At 44.3% G+C, this 23,634-nt stretch overlaps 1 non-coding gene across 1 annotated transcript; it reads right to left on the bottom strand.

Moving 5' to 3' along the window:
- Positions 1 to 2,552: 2,552 nt before the first annotated feature.
- Positions 2,553 to 2,661, bottom strand: LOC136502334 (small nucleolar RNA R71). Its single transcript, XR_010770496.1, has one exon. It is a non-coding gene; the product is annotated as a small nucleolar RNA R71 (small nucleolar RNA).
- Positions 2,662 to 23,634: the final 20,973 nt, after the last annotated feature.

Raw genomic sequence — 23,634 nt, 5'->3', positions numbered from 1 at the left:
AGCCAACAATCATGAAACATGTACGAATGCAATAAAGATTTGACATGAACACAATTGCATTAATGAGACGAAGTACTATACTGGCTCATTAACCAAGATAAAAACAAGACAAGAATTAAAGAACCAGTGTACTAGCGAAAAGTAGGCTATCGGCTAAACAACTGATTCTGGTAATTTTATCATACAACATGCAAACAATCAACTATCAAATACAAATGAATCTATAAATCAATCAAACTCAATCTATTGTACTATCAATAGGTCAGTCAGTTGATGTAGCATTGATAGTGGAACGATAAACTAAGATTTAGTGATTGATAGATGTTGGCGGTAGTTAACACACATCATAAATTGTCAATATAATTTGAATAAATGCATAAAAATGACCATCAACATAGGTTTAGGGGTTTAAACTAACAAAGTCCACAAGTTTTAGTGAATCTGTGTTTTCAGTAGGTTTATCTAGAAAACCATCAAGGTGGATCCAAACGTCAGAATTAATCACACTTATCCATGATGAAACAAACTCCAGAAGACTCTAGAAGGCACCCAAAGGCATCCCACCGAAGTAGACCACGGGAGGCTCGACCCCACCTGTAGGCTGGCCGGCCTATGGGCCCCTCTAGTCAGCCTCTCCACGCGACATGGGTTCTTCACTGCTTTAAGGATTGCATCTACGCCATTGCTTTAAGTCAGTTTGATCTGAGGGCTTAGGATTGATGGTTCCCCCTATGTAATCAGCCCCTACCACCCCCCTAAGGCATCAAGTCATTTCATCATTGGGAAACCCTAATCAAAAGAGAAGAACCTCAGAGCTCCACAATATTCTAGGGCATAGCTAGCAAGGTTAGATATAGAGGGAGGCAAGCTTTGCTTGGATTCCTGATCTTGTCAAGAGCATAGCTTGGTATAGTCCCCTTACATCCTCTTTTATATCTTTCATTATTCATATATTTTCTGCAATTGATTCGGCATTGTTCTTAATATTATTCATGTTCCTAGTTATCATGTTCATCGTCTGCTTTGATTATATGCTTAGTATAGCTAGATTATCTTTATGTTCAAGCATAAGTTCATATAGCGCTTGCTCCAAAGTACACGGGGTGAGTGGTTGACATTGTGTAAGTGTGGTGCTTATACATTGTTTACCTACGGATGCACCCTATATTCCAGGCCATGTGGTAGATCACAAGTGTGACACTCTCATTGAGTCCTTTGTAGTCCACTCCCCGAATATAGGTCAAGTAGGATCTAGTTATGAAGGAAGTCATGCTCTATTATTGATCTTCCTTAGTAATATCCCTTATGTGTAGATATGAAGTTGATCTTAGCCATGATTATTAAGTGTAATTGCACTAATCATAGTATGCTTTGACTTGTAATTAAGAATTACTTAGGAATTATCTCTTTATTGTATCTACTTAGTCATGCTAATGCTATAGAAAGGAGTACTCTAAGTGTTCAACTATTAGTTATCAATGATCATTTACCATATATTTATCCTACCCTATGACTTACCCTTGTTATGGGTGGAAGCTTGGTTATGGTTTATCTCTCCATCATATGTATAAGTTACCAATATATTCCTTTGCCCATTCTTCCCTGTGGTAAAAATATAAATAACAATATCTGGAATACTCCCGGGTGAAATGCTACAATGGTAAATTATTTGTGCGCTTGTAGATCCCTTCATATACATGTTTGCATTATTTCCGAGTCATAATAAACTACCAACATACTTCTTAGTGTCATTCTATAAGTGGCACTAGGTGGTACCAATAAGCATTTCTGACATCATAGTTAGGGATGATAACTTAGCAAAAGTGATGTTAAGAAATGTCAACAAACATTACGTGGCTACGTGAACAAGTGACATGTTAATAAATACCAACAAGCATTTATGGCGCCGTTGTAGGGGAAGGTAGCAAGGCAAAAAGGAATATTGATAAACTTTTACTTATTGATGGAATCAAGGAAACGATATACCCCTGCTCAAACAGGCTTAACCTTGTTCTATTTACTTTTATATCTTATGCAGGGTAATGTATGACTGGTTTTGACCTTTTGACAAACTACGTTGAAGATCCAGAAGCACTATTCTAGAGACTAAAGGTAAACTCAAGAAAGTTTTAGCTTTACAATCGAAAGACAACCAGACAAGGTGGAGCTTAAAACCAGTTTTTGAAGCCATGGCTGACAAGACTCTCCGTGAATTCTCTACTCCAACTATGGCAAACATCCATACTGGACCAGCGATCAACATTGGAGATAGTGCTTTTGAGCTCAAGCTAGCTCTCATCAACATGGTGCAAGCTAGCTAGTTTTGTGGAAAAGCACATGAAGATGCGAGTGCTCATCTCCAACACTTCCTAAAGATTGCAGCACTTTCACCATCAAAGGAGTTACCAGAGACGCCATTTTACTTCGCCTCTTCCCATTTTCACTTTTGGGGAAGACAAAGCAATGGTTCTACGCCAACAAAGATAGGAATACTACCTCTAAGAAGTGCTCAGCTGCCTTCCTAGCAAAGTTCTTTCCCATGGGCAAAACCAATGCTCTGCGTGGAAGAATTTCAAGCTTTCAATAGCAACATGATGAATCTATCCATAAGGCATGGGAACGCTTCCAAGACTACATATCAGAATGTCTTCACCACGGGATGGTGGATTGGCTACTCATGTAGACCTTCTACCATGGGGTGACAAATAGCACCCGTGAGAATATAGATGCCGCTGCTGGAGGTGCATTTTTATCACTCACAATCACACAAGCAACAGCTCTCGTGGAGAAGATGGCCTCCAACCAAGGTTGGAATAAAGAATGTCTTCAAACCCGCAAGAGAGGTGGAGGTATGCATCAACTCAAAGAGGTAGACATGCTGTCTGCCAAGATGGATTTGCTAATGAAGAGGCTCGAAGACCGAGCCAATGAAAAGAAAGAAGTCATGCATATTCATGATTCCTACATGACTTGTGAAGAGTGTGGAAACACTAGGCATTTAGGGAACAACTGTCATGAAACCCATGAGGATGTTAACTTCATCATCAACAACAACTATCATCCTCAATAGAATCAACACTACTACTCGGACGTTTCACAACCACGCCATAACCCTCATCGTAGTCCAATTTTAGCCTCGGTAGTAAGCTGTCAGCAGTGATGATCATAGCCCTCACCATCTCTATTTGAGACTATCTGCGGTGCACACTAACACCGCTGCATTAGCTTATGATCTGTCCGTGCTAAGGTCCTTACCTCTGTCACTTTGGAGCATGACCCGCCTATGTGGGTATGAACTAACACCGCTGCGTGGCTTATAACCCATCTATCAGATCCTTATTCCATTGCATTGGAGCATGACCCACCTATGTCGAGGCAAACATCATCGTCGCTTCAATGTATGAACTATCTAGTCATAGGACATGGTCACCATCGCGTTGTAGTATGATCCGCCCATGATGATCCTTCTGTCGGTGTCGGGTTACTAAGCGATTTGGTGGTGATACACTATTGACCCCTACCACATCAGTCGAATAGCGACGGTGATGGCATGCAGTTTTCACAATGTATTTACTAATTCAGCTGGGCCTTAATAACTTACTAAACACACACCACACAGATTTAATCATTACACATCATTCATCATGTCCACAATGAAGAGTACTTGTTATAATAACAATGCTCGACACTTACATAACAACTGTGTCAACTGATGAATTAATACAAGCGGTACATAGATAGCATAATAAAGGTTTTGCTCCCTACATACTTATGTAACTAAAATGAGGTAGATGTGCTCTGCTCCTTTAGATTGGCACTCCTTGATCAGCTTGGCAGCCAATGTAGCAATGAACCCTTCTTCCTCCCATAGCCATTGTAGGAAAATCATTTAAAAGCACTAACACTCCAAAACCTGCATAATGCAATGGTTTACTGCTCTGAACAAAATTGGATTATATATAGACTCAAAACAACTCCCTACCTAAACAAAGACATGTCCTTGACTCCCTGAATAAGAGAACATAAGGCAGATAGTGAGGTCCATTCAAATAAATACTCCAGTACTTCTAGGTTAGCGGATGACCTAGGCAGGGAGGACATGAACTTTTCTGTGGCTCATGTCATATGCCATCGGTATTCTATCCTCCCCAACAAGAAAATCAAATTCCATTCTAGGTGAACTAGAATCACTCTGTAGTCCATCCGTATTGGTAGCCTTGGAACCGAGTCGAATATTGTTCAGCCCATATAGCTGCATCATGTTCACCGTATGCTTCAATGTCCATTTACTAGTACCACAGTCTTCAAGGATCTAGATTGAAAGATTAGACCTATTGAAAATATCAGCAATACATAGACACAACTGACCCTGATCTCTATGGATGGACATTGTAGGACCTAGTGGCCTAAGAATTTTCCTCCATGTCTTTCCCTCCATATCAACAACAACTATCTAGGACTATTGGGGATTTAACTTTGCTAAGAAAACTCAACCCCTAAAACTTCAGAGTTGAAATTGTGATTTTCCATAATAAAGTTTGTCTGTAGGAAAAAGAAGAAGAACGAAGATGAAAAATTAACTCCGCTGGAAGAAGTTTGTCTTCGCTGAAGGGAGTTTGTGTTCGCCAAAAAGAAGAAAGAAATGAAACCAAGTGAAGACAAAGATTTAACTTCGCTTAACATTCTAGAGTTGGAAAAGAAATAGAGTAAGAATTGACTAAGTCCAAGATACGAAGACATCAAGAAGGTTGAAGACCAAAAGCTGAAGAGTGAAAGCTTGGATAGGAAAAAAGACCACTTCGCCCTTGTAGTTGAAAAGGGTTGTAACTATTGGAGTTATGGGTAAAATAGTCATTTTGTGTAAAATACGAAGATTAGGGTCCCTATAAATACCCCCTCTGACATGTACAGTATGATCATGAAATGAATGCAACTTTGTCTTGTGTTCAAACTTTGATGCTTGTGTAATTGTTTTACCCAACATCTGGCGCCCACCGTTTGTGTGTGCTCAAAAACTTCCACAACAACGTGAAGCTAATGGGTAGTCCTAACAAGAAAGTTACCACTAGGGTAACCGAAGATGACCCACCAATAGTAGAAGACCAAAGTCTCAAAAAAGTTGCACCCCAAGACCCAAGCTCTTCAAAGGCAAGTGAAGCCAAAGAACAGAGACTGAGAGAACTAGAAGAGCAAGTCTTGAGAAAGCAAAAAGAACTCAAAGAATGCCGCACAAGAGCAAGAGAAAAGTATCTCAAACAAAGAATAGAAGAAGCCGAAGACACACTCAGAGAACTAAATGAACAACTTCAAAGTGCAAGTCACGAAGTCATACATTTATAAGACCCAAACTCAGCAACCAAAGTCTATCAAGAGAAGAATTCCCGAAACTCATTCATATCAATTGACACAAGCTCTCCTCTTTCGATAAATTTACAGCTAGCATAATTGATGAGGACATCCCTTCCATTGATACAACCACACCTGCTGCACAACAAGGTCCGATGACAAGAGCTCGAGCATGACAACTTAATTATCAGGTAAAGTCGTTCCTTGTTGTTCATACAAACTCATCTCATAATTGGATGCTACTAAATCATGGTGATGATTGTCTTATTCTTAGGAATGTTGGTCCAGACCCCATTGCCTCATGTTTAGACCCCATGATGAGGATGGAGCAGCCGAACAAGTGGGAATCATCATTAATGGGGTGCTCAGCTCATCTTGAGACAACAGGAAACACTCCATCAAAAATACCATAACTCCTTGATACGAGATCCAATGAAGCTGGTTTTTTACTTATTGGAAAGAGATCGTCATCCTCTTTTGGATGGGTCCAACCCCACTATCAGAATCTACCAAAGCTATGCGTAGCAAGCAAAAGGATGAATACACCTATAACTTCGGCCCAGGCCTTGTACTGACTAGAGCCCATTGAGGGATGCCTAGATTAGGGTTTCCCGCTCCCCCTTGTGCTCTCCTTCTTATAAATAGAACCAGCAGCCATCCAAATGAGGGTGGGTTTTGATTAGATGCACGATAGCTGCTCCTTCTTCCTTGTAAATGCTTGTGTCGGCTAGACCACCCGATTTGCCTGTTCCAAGACCCCAACTTGTGATTCAAATTCAGCCTTTGGCTTAAATCCGTGAGTTATTTGCTTGTTCATCTTGATCTTGCTTGTTCTCAGTTGCTTGCAGGTTTATGGTGTAATTGGCATGGCAAGAACATCACAATCGGTGCTGCTGTACTGTTGCTAAGGCGTAGCAACCTTGTGGTCATTGTAGTCGGACAGCCAATGTTGAATCCACCCCAAATCGAGTTTATCCACACTCACCAAAAGATCAGGAACAACCCCTTGTCCCATCATGTGGTAATTAGATCAAGGTTCTTTGGTGAGTGATTTATTGTTCATTACTTTACCTATAGTCCAGAAATATAAAAATAGGATAGAACTAAAATTCCAAACACAAGTTTGAACCTTGCTGATCTACTTAGTTCTTTGCTTGTTGAGTTTGTGGTTTACATCGTGGTGTCAAGTGCTGGTTCTTAGGTTCTAATCCTTTAGAGTTTTTTGTTCTTGTCATGTTTCAGTCACCACGCAATCCGCTGTTGCCTTCCCCCCCCCCCACTTTAGCCACCGCAATCTCCACCAATACCACCACCACCATCAAAAGCATTGCTGCTCTCTCCACCTTTTTGTTGAAACCCTCATAACCATCACCTTCAGCCATGCCTTCACAAACACTACCTTATGCGTCTGTCCTTTTGGTGCAAATCTAAGTACACTCAGTTTTGAAACAAGAGAGTTCAAATTGCATATTTGTACTACTTGTTGCAATCCTTATCCCTAGTAAAAGAAAGTCTATGCTACTTGCTGCATTCTTGTTATAATCATATTGCAAAAGTTCAGTTTGTGCTACTTGTCAAAAAGAAAGGAAGAAAAAGAAAACACAATAGAAAATAGAAAAAATAGAAAGGAAAAGGAGGAAAGAAAGAAACAAAAAAAGAAGGGTTAAGTTGATGCTATTTACTCTCATCATTTCCATTGTTTGCTACTGTTTAGTGACAACATTTGTGTCTAGGCTCGCGTCTCTAGCATGGGTTAGCCTAGGACCAGCACGATACTATCTTTGAACACTTATTCAACTTACATTGACTAACATGGTTCTAGCTATACCTTGATTTTTTAAGCCACCTACAGCTCCACAAATTATCTAAAACATCATAGGGTTCTACTTGCTACTACTTGTGTTGTTCTTGTCGTCGCCAACACCATCTGCATAGCAAGGTAAGGACATGTAAGAACTCGGTTGCACATGCTAAGAGAATGAAAATTGTTGTCACCTAATTTAGTTAGTTGGTAGGACATATTTTCTTGTGATTCCCTTGCTGCATACTAACCATGGCAGGAGAAGGTGAAAGGACCCCTCCACAATCACCTCAATCGAAAGCCTTGCTACAACACTTTGAACGCAAAGTGAGGCTCCATGCTGAACACCTTGATGAGGCCATTCATGTCACCAATGAGCGCCTTGGTCAGATTGAGACCAACACCAAATTGGCTTCCTTGGAAGGCACTCTTGGTTCTGTTAATACATCTCTTGTAGGTGTCTTGGAGCGATTGGAGAGGATGGAATAGAATCAATGTGATGGTTTTGAACGACGCAATCACAACAACAACAACACCATGGGCAGCGCTGTTGGTCATGATGAAGAAGAATATGCAGTAGACGCTGTGCTTGATGAGGAGGTGAATGGTCATCGACGCATCGAACAACATCGTCGCCGCCATGACATAGGTCCTCGCCCACCATGGCAAGAGGTATGTGCCAATGACTCATTTGGCCAAATTAAATTCACCATACATGCTTTTGATGGTAGGTATAATCCTGATATGTACCTTAGTTGGAAATTAGCTGTTGATCAGAAATTTACTTGCCATGATTTCCCTAAGGACAAACGTGTTAGGGCTGCCACTAGTGAGTTTACTGACTTTGCCTCTGTTTGGTGGTCTGAATACCATCGTAAGAACCCAAATAACACACCAACTTGGGATGCTTTGAAATAGGTCATGCGGGCTAGATTTGTTCCTTCTTATTATGCCTTGGATCTTTTACATAAGTTGCAACAATTGAGGCAAGGATCCAAATCTATAGAAGAGTACTATCAAGAGCTACAAATGGGTATGCTTCATTGCAGGCTAGAGGAAAATGAGGATGGTGCCATAGCTAGATTTATGGGTGGACTGAACTGGGAGATTCAGGACATTCTAGCTCACAAGGAATATAATTCTGTCAATTGTTTATTTCACCTTGCTTATAAAGCTAAATGAGAAGTGCAAGGACGATGAGCTAGCATGAGGACTAACATTCCTATAGGTCGTGCTAGCCTGTGGACACCCTCCAATGCTACTGCATCGTCAACACGTGCACCCCCACAATCTTCCTCGACCATCAAGCCACGCTCCTCTACAAGAAATTCTATACCATGCCCAAGTGAACCAACTAGAGGAGCAACAGCTACATCTGCCAAGAGTTCATCCTCAGTGGTATCCACGGGGAGAACAAGGGATATTCAGTGCCTACGCTGCAAAGGATATAGCCATGTATGCAAGGACTGCCCATGCACATGTGTGATGGTTGTGTGAGCTGATGGTGGGTACTCCTCTACTAGTGATTTTGATGAAGAAACATATGCTTTGCTTGCTGCTAACAATGTAGTGGAAGGAGATGATTTCCAACAAGATGAAGAGCACATTGGGGCTGAAGCTGCTAAGCACTATGAGAACCTCATGGTGTAGTGGGTGCTAAGTGCACAAATGGAGAGGGCTGAACAAACTCAGCGCCACACTTTGTTTCAAACCAAGTGTGTGATCAAGGAACACTCTTGCCATGTGATCATAGATGGAGGAAGCTGCAACAACTTAGCAAGTGCTGAAATGGTGGAGAAGCTTTCATTGAGCACAAAACTACACCTGCAGCCTTACTAGATTCAGTGGCTTAACAGCAGCGGCAAGGTGAAGGTAACATGATCGGTAAGGTTAGAGTTTGCTATTGGTTCTTGTCATGATTCCATTGACTGCGATGTTGTGCCTATGCAAGCATGCTCTATGTTGTTAGGTAGACCATGGCAGTTTGATAAAGATTCCTTGCACTTTGGTAAAACAAATCAATACTCTTTTGTGCATAATGACAAGAAGATTGTGTTGCACCCCATGTCCCCTGAGGCTATTCTAAGAGATGAACTTGCTGGAGCTAGCAAACTTAAGAATTAGGCTATTGCTAGTGAAAATCATATTGTCGCTAATGAACTTCAGAAACATAAGAAGTCTAGCAAATCTATTCATCGTAATAAAAATGAGATCAAGCTAAAAGGCTCTTGTTACTTTACCACCAAATCTAATTTGGATCAGATTGATGCTAGTACTACTGTTTGCTATGCTTTGGTTTGCAAAGAAACTTTATTTCACTTGAAGATACATCTATTTCTTTACCTCCTGCTATCACTAATCTTTTGCAGGAGTATGCCGATGTTTTTTTCCACAGGAGGTACCACCGGGGCTGCCACTAATTCGAGGGATTGAACACCAGATTGACCTCATCCCCAGGGCTTCCTTGCCTAATCATGCGCCATACAAGACCAACCCAGACAAGACAAAAGAGATTCAGCGACAAGTACAAGAATTGCTCAACAAAGGTTATGTGCGTGAGTCTCTTAGCCCTTGTGCCATTCCCGTGCTTTTAGTTCCTAAGAAGGATGGATCATGGCGCATGTGTGTTGATTGTAGAGCGATAAACAACATCACAATCAGATATCATCATTCTATTCCAAGGTTTGATGATACGCTTGATGAATTGAGTGGCTCAATTGTGTGCTCTAAAATTGATTTGCGTAGTGGTTACCACCAGATTCGCATGAAGCTAGGAGATGAATGGAAAACAGCATTAAAAACTAAGTTTGGTTTATATGAATGGCTAGTCATGCCCTTTGGATTGACTAATGCACCCAGCACTTTCATGAGATTAATGAATGAGGTTTTACGTGCTTTTGTTGGCAGATTCATGGTGGTATACTTTGATGACATCTTGATATATAGTAGATCATTAGAGGAACATCTTGATCATTTGCGTGCCGTTTTCAATGCTCTACGAGATGCACACTTGTTTAGCAACCTAGAGAAGTGCACCTTTTTCACAGATCAAGTCTATTTTCTTGGATATGTTGTGACACCGTAGGGAATCAAAGTTGATCAAGCCATGGTTGAGGCCATACACAGCTAGCTATTCCCTGCATGGTCACACAAGTGTAGAGTTTTCTAGGACTTGCTAGTTTCTACTATCGATTTGTGAAGGACTTCAGCACCATTACAGCCTCGCTGCATGAACTCACCAAGAAGGGTGCAACCTTCACTTGGGCTGCAGCCCAACAGGATGCTTTCAACATGCTCAAGGATAAGTTAACTCATGCACCCTTGCTCCAACTTCCTAATTTCAATAAAACCTTTGAGCTTGAATGCGATGCTAGTGGAATTGGTTTGGGTGGTGTGCTACTACAAGATGGCAAACATGTAGCATATTTTAGCAAAAAATTGAGTGGGCCTAGTCTGAACTATTCTACTTATGATAAGGAATTGCTTGCTTTAGTTAGAACCTTGGAAACATGGCAGCATTATTTATGGCCCAAAGAATTCATTATACATTCTGATCATGAGTCATTGAAACACATTCGAAGCCAAGCAAAACTGAACCGTAGGCATGCTAAATGGGTTGTGTTCATTGAATCTTTCCCTTATGTCATAAAACACAAGAAGGGTAAAGAAAACATCATTGCTGATGCTTTGTATAGGCGTTATACTATGCTGTCCAAACTTCATTTCAAAATATTTGGATTAGAAACAATTAAAGCACAATATTCTCATGATGATGATTTCAAGGATGTGTTGTTGAATTGCAAAGAGGGACAAACTTGGAACAAATTCATCCTTGCTGATGGGTTTGTATTTCGAGCTAACAAGCTATGCATTCCAGCTTAGCACATGGAGGAGGACTCATGGGACATTTTGGTGTGAAAAAGACAGAGGACATCCTTGCTGGTCATTTCTTTTGGCCAAAGATGAGGAGAGACATGGAGAGGTTCGTTGCTCACTGCACAACATGCCAAAAAGCTAAGTCACGCCTTAATCCTCATGGTTTATACATGCCTCTTCCTGTTCTAAGTGCACCGTGGGAAGATATTTCAATGGACTTTGTTTTAGGACTACCTAGAACAAAGAAGGGGAGGGATAGTGTGTTTGTTGTTGTGGATAGATTTTCTAAAATGGCACATTTCATACCATGTCATAAGAGCGATGATGCTGTACATGTTGTTGATTTGTTCTTTTGTGAGATTGTTCGATTGCACGGTGTGCCCAACACCATTGTTTCTGATCGGGATGCAAAATTTCTTAGTCATTTTTGGAGAACTTTGTGGGCTAAGCTAGGGACTAAGCTTTTATTTTCCACTACTTGTCATCCCCAAACTTATGGACAAACTGAGGTTGTCAATAGAACATTATCTACTTTGCTTAGGGCTGTTTTGAAAAAGAACATAAAAATATGGGAAGAGTGCTTGCCTCATGTTGAGTTTGCTTATAATCGTTCACAACATTCTACCACTAAGAAAAGCCCTTTTGAGATTGTTTATGGGTTTGTGCCATGTGCTCCTATTGATTTGTTACCTCTTCCGACCTCAGAGCGAGTGAACTTTGATGCTAAACAACGTGCTGAACTGATCTTAAAATTGCATGAAACCACTAAAGAGAAAATAGAGTGCATGAATGCAAAGTATAAACTAGCTGGTAGCAAAGGGAAGAAACATGTCATTTTTGAACCTAGTGATCTAGTTTGGCTCCATTTGAGAAAAGATAGGTTCCCTGATTTGCGAAAGTCTAAGTTGTTGCCTAGAGCCGATGGTCTTTTTAAAGTGTTAGAAAGGATTAATGATAATGCATACAAACTTGAGCTACCTATAGCTTTTGGGGTTAGCCCCACATTTAACATTGCAGATTTGAAGCCATATTTGGGAGAAGAGTATGAACTGGAGTCGAGGATGACTCAAATGCAAGAAGGGGAGGATGATGAGGACATCCCTTCCATTGGTACAACCACACCTGCTGCACAACAAGGTCCGATGACAAGAGCTCAAGCACGACAACTTAATTATCAAGTAAAGTCATTCCTCACTGTTCATACAAACTCATCTTAGAATTGGATGCTACTAAATCATGGTGATGATTGTCTTATTCTTAGGAATGTTGGTCAAGACCCCACTGCCTCATGTTTAGACCCCCAAGATGAGGATGGAGTAGCCAAACAAGTGGGAATCATCATTAATGGGGCGCTCAGCTCATCTCGAGATAGCAGAAAACACTCCATAAAAAATACTATAAATCCTTGATACGAGATCCAATGAAGCTAGATTTTGACTTGTTCGAAAGAGCTCATCGTCCTCTTTCAGATGGGTCCAACCCCACTATCAGAATCTACTGAAGCTATGCGCAGCAAGCAAAAGGATGCACAGACCTACAGCTTGGGCCTAGGCCTTGTACTGACTAGAGCCCATTGAGGGACGCCTAGATTAGGGTTTTCCACTCCCCCTTGTGCTCTCCTCCTTATAAATAAAACCAACAGCCATCAGAATGAGGGTGGGTTTTGTTTAGATGCAAGATAGCTACTGCTTCTTCCTTGTAAATGCGTGTGTCGGCTGGACCACCCGATTTGCTTGTTTCAAGACCCCAACTTGGGATTCAGATTCAGCCTTTGGCTTAAATCCGTGAGTTATTTGCTTGTTCATCTTGTTCTTGCTTGTTCTCGGTTGCTTGCAGGTTCATGGTGTTCTTGGTAGGGCAAGAACATCATAATCAGAGCCGGTGTACCTGTTGCTAAGCTACAGCAACCTTGTGGTCGTTCTCGTCGGACAGCGAACGTCAAATCCACCCCAAATCGAGTTTATCCACACTCACCAAAAGATCAGGAACAACCTCTTGTCCCATCAACAATGGCCATTGGGGTACAAATTCAATATGATACCAACATTTGATGGCCAATCTGACCCAAGACAATTTCTGATGAGCTTTGAAGCCATAGTAATTTCTAGAGGAGTGTTGGTATTTCTTAACGCATACAAAAATAATCCACAAGCACACGGAATTACCATTGTAGCATTTCACCCGGAAGTATTTAGGGTATCGTATTTCCTTAGGGAACGGATGTGTAAGAGTCTCTTAACTAGTTCACCTAAGATAACTAGAGGAAAGATAGCTCGGGTAGCGAGGTTTTCTTAGAATAGAGATCCTAAGCTAAGATAGCTTTGCCACTATATACTTACTTCAGGGCACCGAATCACACCTGGTCTGCCAGGCGAGACCAGCCTGTAGCCTACGTTGAACCCAGACATGAGGGAATATGAGGGATGGACAGGGCTATCACCACCTACCGGCTACCCCTCAACCGTGGGGAACAAGGTAAACGAAGGTAGCCTCTAGCCTAGACACCACGTCTATGCTATCGACTACTACTCTAGCGTCGTACAGGGTTATCCATCTTTATTAGGAGCCCTCTACTAGAGTATCCGCTATGAGAACGGACAATGAACAAATAAGTAAATAGTAAACAAGACTAACTTAAAGTAGAACTCAACACCGAAGGTAAACACGAACCTTTGCACTCTAAATAGTACTAGATTCACCGAGGTACAAGTGAAGAGGGAGCCAACATTCCCGGCATTCCTTCCACTATGTGTACAAGGGGCCCCAAGTACGCAAATGGAGGTAGCCAACAATTCTGGTACTTCTCCATCTCTTTTCCTTCCTCACTCACTCCCAAAACTAAGCCAAAGAGCTAAGATATGAAAGTGGAGCTCCTCCTCTTCTTGCTACATTGTGTATCATGTGTTGTGTGCTTCCCAAGTGTGTTGTAGATGGGGGGTTGCCCCTCAATTTATACATGAAGGAGATGCGCTTCTATGGCTATTCCTGGCACGAAGCCCATGCACCACCGTCTTCTGCATGGAGGCATGCAACCGCCACATGAAGGAGAGGACGAGGGGCACCAAGTGGGGGGCGGTCGGCCCTTGACTGGCTCCCATCACCACCGCCTTCGCATGGTGGGTCGGTGAGTTCTCCTGGGCTGCTCCTTAGGTGGTATTCTGCGTAGATATCTTAAATTGATGGACCTTTATATTTATTCTTTGCACAATTCAGCGTTGGAAAGTGCCTTTTGGTGTATTCTCCCATGTATTTGTGTATATGTCCTGCAAAAACACTAATCTTCCAAATACATGTGGAACTAGGTTAGTGGTAAATGCATGTGTTTAAGTTTGTTAATTTCTCCCCTTTTTATGTCTTAATTGGTGGTCGGATTTGGTCATTAAGAACCGCCAACAAGCTCCCCCACACTTAGTCCTTTGCTCATCCTCGAGCAAAGTTTAGAGATAAAAGTAATCAAGAGCATAATATCCTAAGATATATGCCTTACAAAAAAGTTATTCCAACACATTCTTTATACTAGTGGGATATGTGGCGTTAGCTAACATGTTTCCTTGGGTTGTTGAAAAGTGGAATAGTCCTTGAAACAAAGTCATCTCCCCAATTTCACATCTTAGCAACTTGGAGTTTTGGAGGTTTTTTTTCTCAAGAAAAAGCATAGTTCACTTTATACTCCTCAAATGGCACTCCCAAATCACTCAATGGTGTATAAATTCTTACCATGGCATAGCAATGTTTTGCCTTCTCCTAATTCTAAAAAGGTTTATGTGGAGCTTTCGATAGTGATAATCAATATAGCCTACTTGTATTGCATGTTGTAAAGTCAAATCAAGGATCCAAGGAGAGAAGTGTCATATTCTTAGATCAAGATGTGCATGTGTGTGGAAAAATGGTAAACTAAAACTATACTCCTTTTGTAGATATGATCTCTCTCTATAACTTATTATTTTTAAACATGGCTATCTTTGTTCCTTCCCCCTTTTTTCAATACATGAGCCTTCAAGTGCTCATCATTTTTTTCTTTTTGAACATTGGACCTTCAAGTGTCCATTTTTTTACTTGGACCTTCATGCGTCCACATATTTTTTTATCATAAACTTTTTGCATAGCCCATGTCTCTTTTTCTAAACCATATATTTAGAGAGAGATCACTATCTTTTAGAATATGGAGTATTTACCTAACAACTATTTTTTTATCTACTCCCACTGTAGGAGCAGAGTTTTTGGTGGGTCTAAATGGAAGCATGTTTTGCGCACTCCCAGTGTAAGAGTAGCATATAAATGTGGGTGTACGTGATCTTGATCTTGGGAGCATGATAAATCTCTCAACAAGGGTCAACAAGACTCGACCAAACTCAATACAATAACAAGTAGTGTATGTGGAAGGCTTGAAACTTGCGAGATGTTATATTTGGCTTTGGTAGGAATTGCTCACCAATTGAGGAGTATGTGATACTATGGTTTTATAACAATTTATATCAAAATAAATTCTCCAAGTATCTTGAATAGAAATGGTAGGATTTCTAAGTCAGAACTATATCACACCTCACAACAACTTAGTCAACATGATTGTCCGATTAGAATATTTTCCCACAAGCATAAGTGTATGTATATGGAACAAACTTTATGCAAGCTTCTATCTTAAACATGTTATGACCATGTCACTTTTCAAAATTTTAACTGTGGTGAATAGAGGCATTGTTCATCAGGAGAAGATATTAGGGATAAATTGAGTTTAATTTTAGTGATCAAGATTTATGTTTGTTTAAACTCAAAGTTAGAGGGAGTTGAGGGTTGTGTTGCACAAACCATCATTGAAGATGAAGGAGCTACGAGAAGTCAGAGATGGGTTGGCTAAACCAGAGGTCTAGCCAATCCTCTCTAGGGCCATCTGTTCCGTCCTTCTACACGTTGGATCATTTGATGTTATGCAATGTGTTGGGGGGATCTCAAATGTGTGTTAGTTATGCTTGAGAGATCTCCCACACACTTATTATTGTACCTGCTTTTTATTTAACAAAGAAAAACAAAAAGAAATAGACAATAGGTCTACTAGTTGAAACACTAGGGAGCCTTAATTTTATTATTATTACTTTTATTTTTGTTATTTATTATTACTGTTACTATTATTTTTTATTTCATTTTATGGGTTCACCCAACTTTCTATCATTTAGCATAAACAAGGCTAAGGTAAAGTTTGGAAAATAAACATAGCCTTGATTCATCTCCATAATAGATTACTTCCATTGTTTATTAAAGTAATACTCAATGTTCATTAATCAAATTTCAACACCATGTCAAATTTTGATTAAGGAAGGCTATTTCAACCTAAGCATCATGCTTAATTCAAAAGCCTATAGATGTACCTTAAGAATACACCCAAACCAGAGCATATGTCATGAACAAAGGAAACAAGAACTAGTATAAGCAAGTTTATATTTTTATAGAGACAAACATGAGTAAAATGTGTTGGTGAACATTTTATTTACCTTTGCATACCTGAGTTCTTACTAGTAGCATTTATAGATGGAAGCTTTGAAGCTGCTGCAGGGGCAGCTATATATGGTCCATCTCAGGTTATCACCAAGGTTAGGTCACACACAGTAGTGTTTATGGACCATGGGCTTTAGTGATAGCAAAGGTCTAGAAGAGGAGAATGCTCCTTCTTTCTCTTCTTCTCTTTTCTCTATCTACTTTTTTATCATTCATTTTTTATAATAGATTTTTTTTTCTTCTGAGAGTTTTATTTTGATGTAAGAATTCAAAATTTTAATCTAGAAATATTTATTTTGAATTTTAAAGATAGTTACCGATTTACCTTCGGCAAGGGCTCACCATTTTGAGTCTGTTGAGCAGGACTTCTCCATTGCATTTTAGCTTGAATTGGCATCATCTCATCCTAGAGATGGATAAGGATGATTGCACTTTTTGTTTCCGCCATACCATCTTGATCTTCATGTGGTTTGGCTTGGCGGGTGTGTGATCCATGTTTCTTTTGATTAAGGTTTGATTCCTGCATAAGGTTAGTAGACAATACATACCCGAGGGATTTTACAAATGCTTTGAAACAATAGTGGTTGATGTTATGAGCTAAAGGTTTTCCTCTATGCTAAAGAAAAGTGGTGTTCATATACGTTCAATTAGCAAAGAGAGCCCTTTCTTTTTTTAGATTCAAAAACTTTGTTTATTCAAAGTTCACCAAATGAGTTTTGATTTATTTCCATTATGAATTCATCTCAATGACTTACCCACATGAATTTGATAATATCCTGCATGGGTTAGTCCATGCAAGCAAATAGTGTCTATATTTAGCAGTTTCAGTTCAAAAATCAAACTAGACTCCATGTCTAATTTGGTTAAGGTAGGCTAATTAACCTAAGCACCATGCTTAATTTAAATAGCCTATGGAAGCATGATCATTACATCCAAACTAAGCATACTAGAATAGAAAAAAGATGCATGAAAGTAACATGAGATCACTTAAATGAAGGTGACAACTTTGAATGGTGAACTAGAGAACCATTGTTATTTTTTATGTGCAGGCAAGGCAAACGGGGTGGATGAGTTGAATTTAAACAAGCATACCATGCTTTTTGAAAAGGAAATTAAATGAGTGACATGCATGTAAACATGTAGTGGTAGAAAGTAACTCAAAATAGGAAAGATATGTTTGGGTTGGTTCTCTCATACCTTGATTAATTGTACCATCTCCCACAATTTGTGATTGAATTGTGAGTGATGTAATGTAGTTATTCCATCACATATGATGATTTTGTTTTTCACTTGATAGTGACCTTCTATCTTTCTGCATATGGTTAGTATATATACTGTCGGGTACCATAAAAAGGGGTCCCCTAAGCAAGAACCGAAAAAATCGCTTAAGACCCTGTAAAAATCGAAGCCAAGGGACAACTATCGGCAAACCCCCACCTTATCTGAGGCTCGGCTGGACCGCCCGGCCCACCTCAAACAGTATCCCGCCTCACCCGGGGTGGGCTCGGCCCAAAATGAGAGGCCTCGGATGAGGTGCCGATTCTCCAACTCGCCCGAGGCCACGCCCGTAAGGCCTCGGACGAGGTGCCAATTCTCCGCCTTGCTCGAGGCCCCACATGAAAGGCCTCAGATGAGGTGCTGATTCTCTGACTCGCTCGAGGCCTCGCTCGTAAGGCCTCGGACGAGGTGCCGATTCTCCACCTCGCTCGAGGCCCTGCACGTAAGGCCTCGGATGAGGTACCTGATTCTCCGCCTCGCTCGAGGCCAGCTCCGCAGCCACCCCATCACCGCCGCCTCGACCGGGACGTCACGTCCAACAAACGTGGCCAACCACTCCCGCTGACGTCAGCCGAACGACGGCTCAACACAGCGAAGTGACCGACTAGGTGGGAGTCACATCAACGCCATGCCGTTCGGGATAGGATGGGGCAGGGGTTACCGACCACTATGCTCGGCACTATGCCCAAGACTGACACCTATGCGGCACTATGCTGCCTAACCCCACCTGCTCCAAGGATGGCGCGGCGTGGGGAGTCAAGTCCAGGTCCCTGTAGCCTTGGAATCAACGTATGAAGACCAACTGCTCCCTCCGAGCCTTGGCTATCCGCTTTAGGGCCCCTATAGCCTCAAGACTCGCGCCCGCTGAGCCCCCCACAATGGTTCAGCCTCGGCACCGACTAGGCCTCGGCTTTCTATGTTGTCAATGTACAGCGACCGGCACATCATTCACAGTATACGCCATACCCTACATCAAGCCATCATAGGAGCTCCCACGTCACATAGGATCGGGTGTGACCGGCGCGTCGCTCTAGTACACCGAGGACAAGACTGCTCCATCGACCATGCCGCCATAGTGACAAGCTACAGGGCTTAGCACACCGCCTCCGCTCACAAAAATGCCACGTAGCGAACACATGTATCGCCCCTGTCCCCCCCTTCAACTATAAAAGGGAGTGACCGAGGCTGTTTCTAGACACGCACGCACAGACGAAGACATCGCTTAGACAGACACACGCGGACGAGCAACACGCAACGCTCTGTAACTCACACTCCCCCGCATTGCAAGAGATCAACATCTCAAGCAACCCCTGCCGCTCCACATAGAGACCTAGGACAAGCTCCCTCTCTCGCCCTGCTTGTAAACCCCTACTACAAGCACCTCGGTGCAAGGAATACAAGATCGCTCTCTCAGACTGGATGTAGGGCACCTATTGCCTAAACCAGTGTAAACCTTGTGTCTCTTTGCATCACCATCCGGGATTAGGGGCACGTAGTACACTTTCACTAGCCGGTTGAGGGCCTGCCGGTCCAAAACACCGACAGTTGGCGCGCTAGGTAGGGGGGCATACTATGTGTCAGCCTTGTCATCCCAACAAGTTCTGGATGGCAGACCCCATGCGACCACTATGTCTCAGCACGGTGATCTGGTTTGGGAGCCTAGAGTTCATGTCTCTAGGATGTGAGTACGATATGGTACTCCTCACACCTAGAGCCCCACCGACCGACGACGACATCATGCCCCAATAGCCCTAGCACAGGCGGTGCTTGGCCCGCCGCTCTCATCATGCTTGCCAGTCACGATGCGGGCAGGACCATCCTGACACCGCGCAAGCTTAGGGCAATGCACTGCGCTCCGCGCGGTGCCCCATGCCTGGCTATTGGTACAGAGTCCCTAGTTGGGGACCTATCTAGTCTAAGCCTGGGCCAGGGAAAGACGCCGATGGTGCGCAGTGACGCCCCATCATCAAGCTCTGCCCCACCACCTCCTAAGGAATCGCCTCAGGCAGAGCAGAGCTCGGCGACGACACCATCCCTGTACCCCTTTGGGTTTAGCAATACCACCACCGCCTACCAACGTTTTGCCCTCGACCTCATCACCACAATGCCAACCCATACCCACGCTGACTCCTTGGAGGAGGACGTGGCGTGGGCCAAAGCAGACTTCTCTAGGCTTCACGACCCTAAAGCCATGCGCCACTTCCTAGCCGCGAGCGACTACTACTTCGGCTACTCTGACTTTGATGATGAAGGCACTTACGACCCCACTCGTGAGTGCTTCCACGTCGAGCTCGGGATGCCAAGCATGGGCGATGAGGACTGAAGGGGCAGGTTCTCGCTCCCCGCCCCTCAAGGGGGTGGGCGGCACCGCACCTCCACACGTCGAGCCCCGGGCAGCATGGAACGAGAACCTTGCCCCTAAGGAACTTCGACGTCTAGGACCTGGAGCAGCTCCATGAGCTTCAGGCCAAGGTTGAACAAGACCGACTCCTTCTATAGCAGCTCTGAGACACTCTCAAGCAAGAGCAGCAGGGACATGGTGATGGCAGAGCAGCCCGACAGAGGGCTCACGACGTCAACCACCGCATCAACAATGATGAAGGGGATGATCAACCCCCTATCTTCCATTGCGCTAGCTAGAACATCGCGGCAGCGGCGATGCTACTCCGAACGATGCCCGAGCCCTCTACCTCGGAGGGGCGATAGGCCCGCAGTGAGCTCCGGGACCTCCTCGAGACTGCCACAGTGCAGCAGGCCGAAAGTTCCACCTCTTGATGGCGCAGAGGCACCTCGGAACTTCCCACGACACTGCCTCGGTAGGATAGGGAGGCCTCGGTTCATTCCAAACCCGCTCGGGCATCGACAGCCAACAGGCCCCCCTCAGTGCACGACCACCTCGGCGACCGACGCGAGGCGCAAGGCGACCACAATGTGGTCAGCAGGCGATGACGCCACGACAACTAGGGGCCCTCCCGAGGCTACCACTCACACCGAGGCGGTCGCTACTATAGTGGGGAGGACCACAGTCCTTCTCCTAGGCCACCTAGCCCTCGAGTCTTTAGCAGGGCCATCCGCAACGCTCACTTCCTAGCCTGGTTTTGGCAACCGGCCAACCTCACAAAGTACAATGGCGAGACCAACCCCAAGCTGTGGCTGGCCGATTACCGCCTGGCTTGTCAGCTAGGTGGCGCAGACGATGACCTACTCATCATTCGCAATCTCCCCTTGTTCTTGTCAGACTCAGCGCGAGCCTGGCTCAAACACCTCCCTCCCTTGTAGATCCACAACTAGCGTGACTTGGTAAAGGTCTTCGTCAGGAATTTCTAGGGCACATACGTGCGCCTCGAGAACTCCTGGGACCTCAAGAGTTGTCACCAGAAGCCAGGGCGAATCTCTCCAAGACTTCATCCGACGCTTCTCCAAGCAGTGCACCGAGTTGCCCCGCTTCGGTGACTTGGAAATTATCCAAGCATTCCTCTTTGGCATCTCCTACCGAGACCTGGTCCGAGAGTTAGGCCAAAACATGCCGACCTCGGTGGCCGCGCTCCTCGATATCGCCACCAACTTTGCTTCAGGCGAAGAGGCTATCGGGGCCATCTTCCCCGACAACGATGCCAAGGGGAAGTGGAGGGACGAGGCCCCTAGGGCCTCGGCCCCCCACCTCCCCAAGAAAAAGAAAAAGGGTTGTCAGGGGAAGCAGGAGGTCCTCGAGGCCGGTCTAGTCACAGGCCATGGATCGCAAGAATCCCCGAGGCCCCGCCAGAGGCCCCGGGCTCTTTGACGACTTGCTTAAGAAGCCCTGCCCTTACCATTAGGGCCTAGTGAAGCACACCCTCGAAGAGTGCACCGTGCTCTGGCAGTTACTACGCCAAGCTCAGGCTCCCTAGCGACGATGCCAAGAAGAGGGACGCTGGTGATAGGGACAATGACAAGGATGACGGATTCCTCGAGGTGCACAACACCTTCATGATCTTTGGTGGGCCGTCAGCGTGCCTCATGGCGCGCCAGCGAAAGAGGGAGCACCGAGAGATCTTCTCGGTTAAGGTGGCTACTCCCTGATACCTCGACTGGTCTTGAGAGGCGATCACCTTTGATCGGGATGACCACCCTGATTATGTCCCAAACCTTGGGCAGTACCCACTCGTTGTTGACCTGATCATCGGCAACACCTGGCTCACCAAGGTGTTGATGGATGGAGGCAGCGACCTCAACATCCTCTACACCAACACCCTGGAGCTCCTAGAGCTCGACCAGTCATAGCTCCAGGGTGATGTCGTGCCTTTCCATGGCATCATGCCAGGGAAACACACGTGACCCCTCGGGAGCATCAACTTGCCCGTTTGCTTTGGCACTCCCTCCAACTACCACAAGGAGGTCCTCACCTTTGAGGTGGTTGGGTTCAAGGGAACATACCACGCCATCCTAGGGCACCTGTGCTACACCAAGTTCATGGCGGTCCCCAACTACACCTACCTCAAGCTCAAGATGCCGAGTCCTAATGGCGTCATCATAGTCGAGTCCATGTACGAGCATGCATATGACTACGACGTCGAATGCATTGAGTACGCCGAGGCTCTCATGGAGGCCGAGACCCTCATCAGTCAACCTTGACTGGCTTGGTGGCAAGGCGCCTGACTCCAAGCGTCGTGTTGGGACTTTTGAGCCCACGGAGGCCATCAAGCTCATCCCAGTCGACCCCACCTACTCCAACAATCGGGTGCTAAGGATCAGCGCCACCCTCGGTAGCAAATAGGAAGCCGTGCTCAGTCGACTTTCTTCATGCAAATGCCGACGTATTCGCATGGAGTCCCTTGGACATGCCGGGCATACCGAGGGAAGTCACTAAGCATGTCTTGGACATCCTGGGCCAGCTCCAGACCAGTGAAGTAGCGCCTGCACCAGTTCGATGAGGAAAAGCACAAGGGCCATCAGCGAGGAGGTGCAGAAGCTTTTGGTGGCCAGATTCATCAAGGAAATGTCCCATCCAAAGTGGTTAGCTAATCCTGTATTAGTTAAAAAGAAAAATGGGAAGTGGAGGATGTGTGTAGACTACACCAGTTTGAATAAAGCATGTCCAAAAGTTCCTGTTCCCATTACCTCAAATTGACCAAATCATCGACTCCACTGCGGGATGCAAAACCCTATCTTTCCTTGATGCGTATTCCAGTTACCATCAAATCAAGATGAAAGAGTCCTGACCAGCTCGTGACTTCTTTCATCACCCCATTTGGCATGTTCTGCTATGTGACTATGCCGTTCGGCCTTAGAAATGTAGGGGCCACGTACCAGCGGTGCATGACCCAGGTCTTTGGTGAGCACATCGGGCGAACCATCGAGGCCTTCATGGACGACATTGTGGTCAAGTCTAGGAAGGCCAGTGATCTCGTCGGTGACTTGGAAATAGCCTTCAAATGCCTCAAAGAGAAGGGCATCAAGCTCAACCCCGAGAAGTGTGTCTTCAGGGTCCCCCGAGGCATGCTCTTGGGATTCATAGTCTCGGATCGCAGCATCGAGGCCAACCTAGAAAAGGTCTCGGCTGTGACCAACATGGGACCAATCCGAGACCTCAAGGGAGTGCAGAGGGTCATGGGATGTCTTGCGGCCCTGAGCCGCTTCATCTCGCGCCTTGGCAAAACAGGCTTGCCTCTGTACCACCTCTTGAGAAAATCCGAACACTTTTCTTGGACCCCCGAGGCTAAAGAAGCCCTCGCCAAGCTCAAGGCACTGCTCACCAATCCTCCCGTCCTAGTACCGCCGGCCAAAGGTGAGGCCCTCTTACTCTACACTGCCGCAACGACCCAAGTGGTCAGCGCGGCCAGTAGTAGTTGAGAGGCAGGAAGAAG

Source organism: Miscanthus floridulus, chromosome 13 (assembly GCF_019320115.1).
Source record: "Miscanthus floridulus cultivar M001 chromosome 13, ASM1932011v1, whole genome shotgun sequence".
Lineage (NCBI taxonomy): Eukaryota > Viridiplantae > Streptophyta > Magnoliopsida > Poales > Poaceae > Miscanthus > Miscanthus floridulus.
The sequence above is the reverse complement of the archived record's forward strand: the minus strand, read 5'-3'. Positions and strand labels throughout refer to the sequence as shown.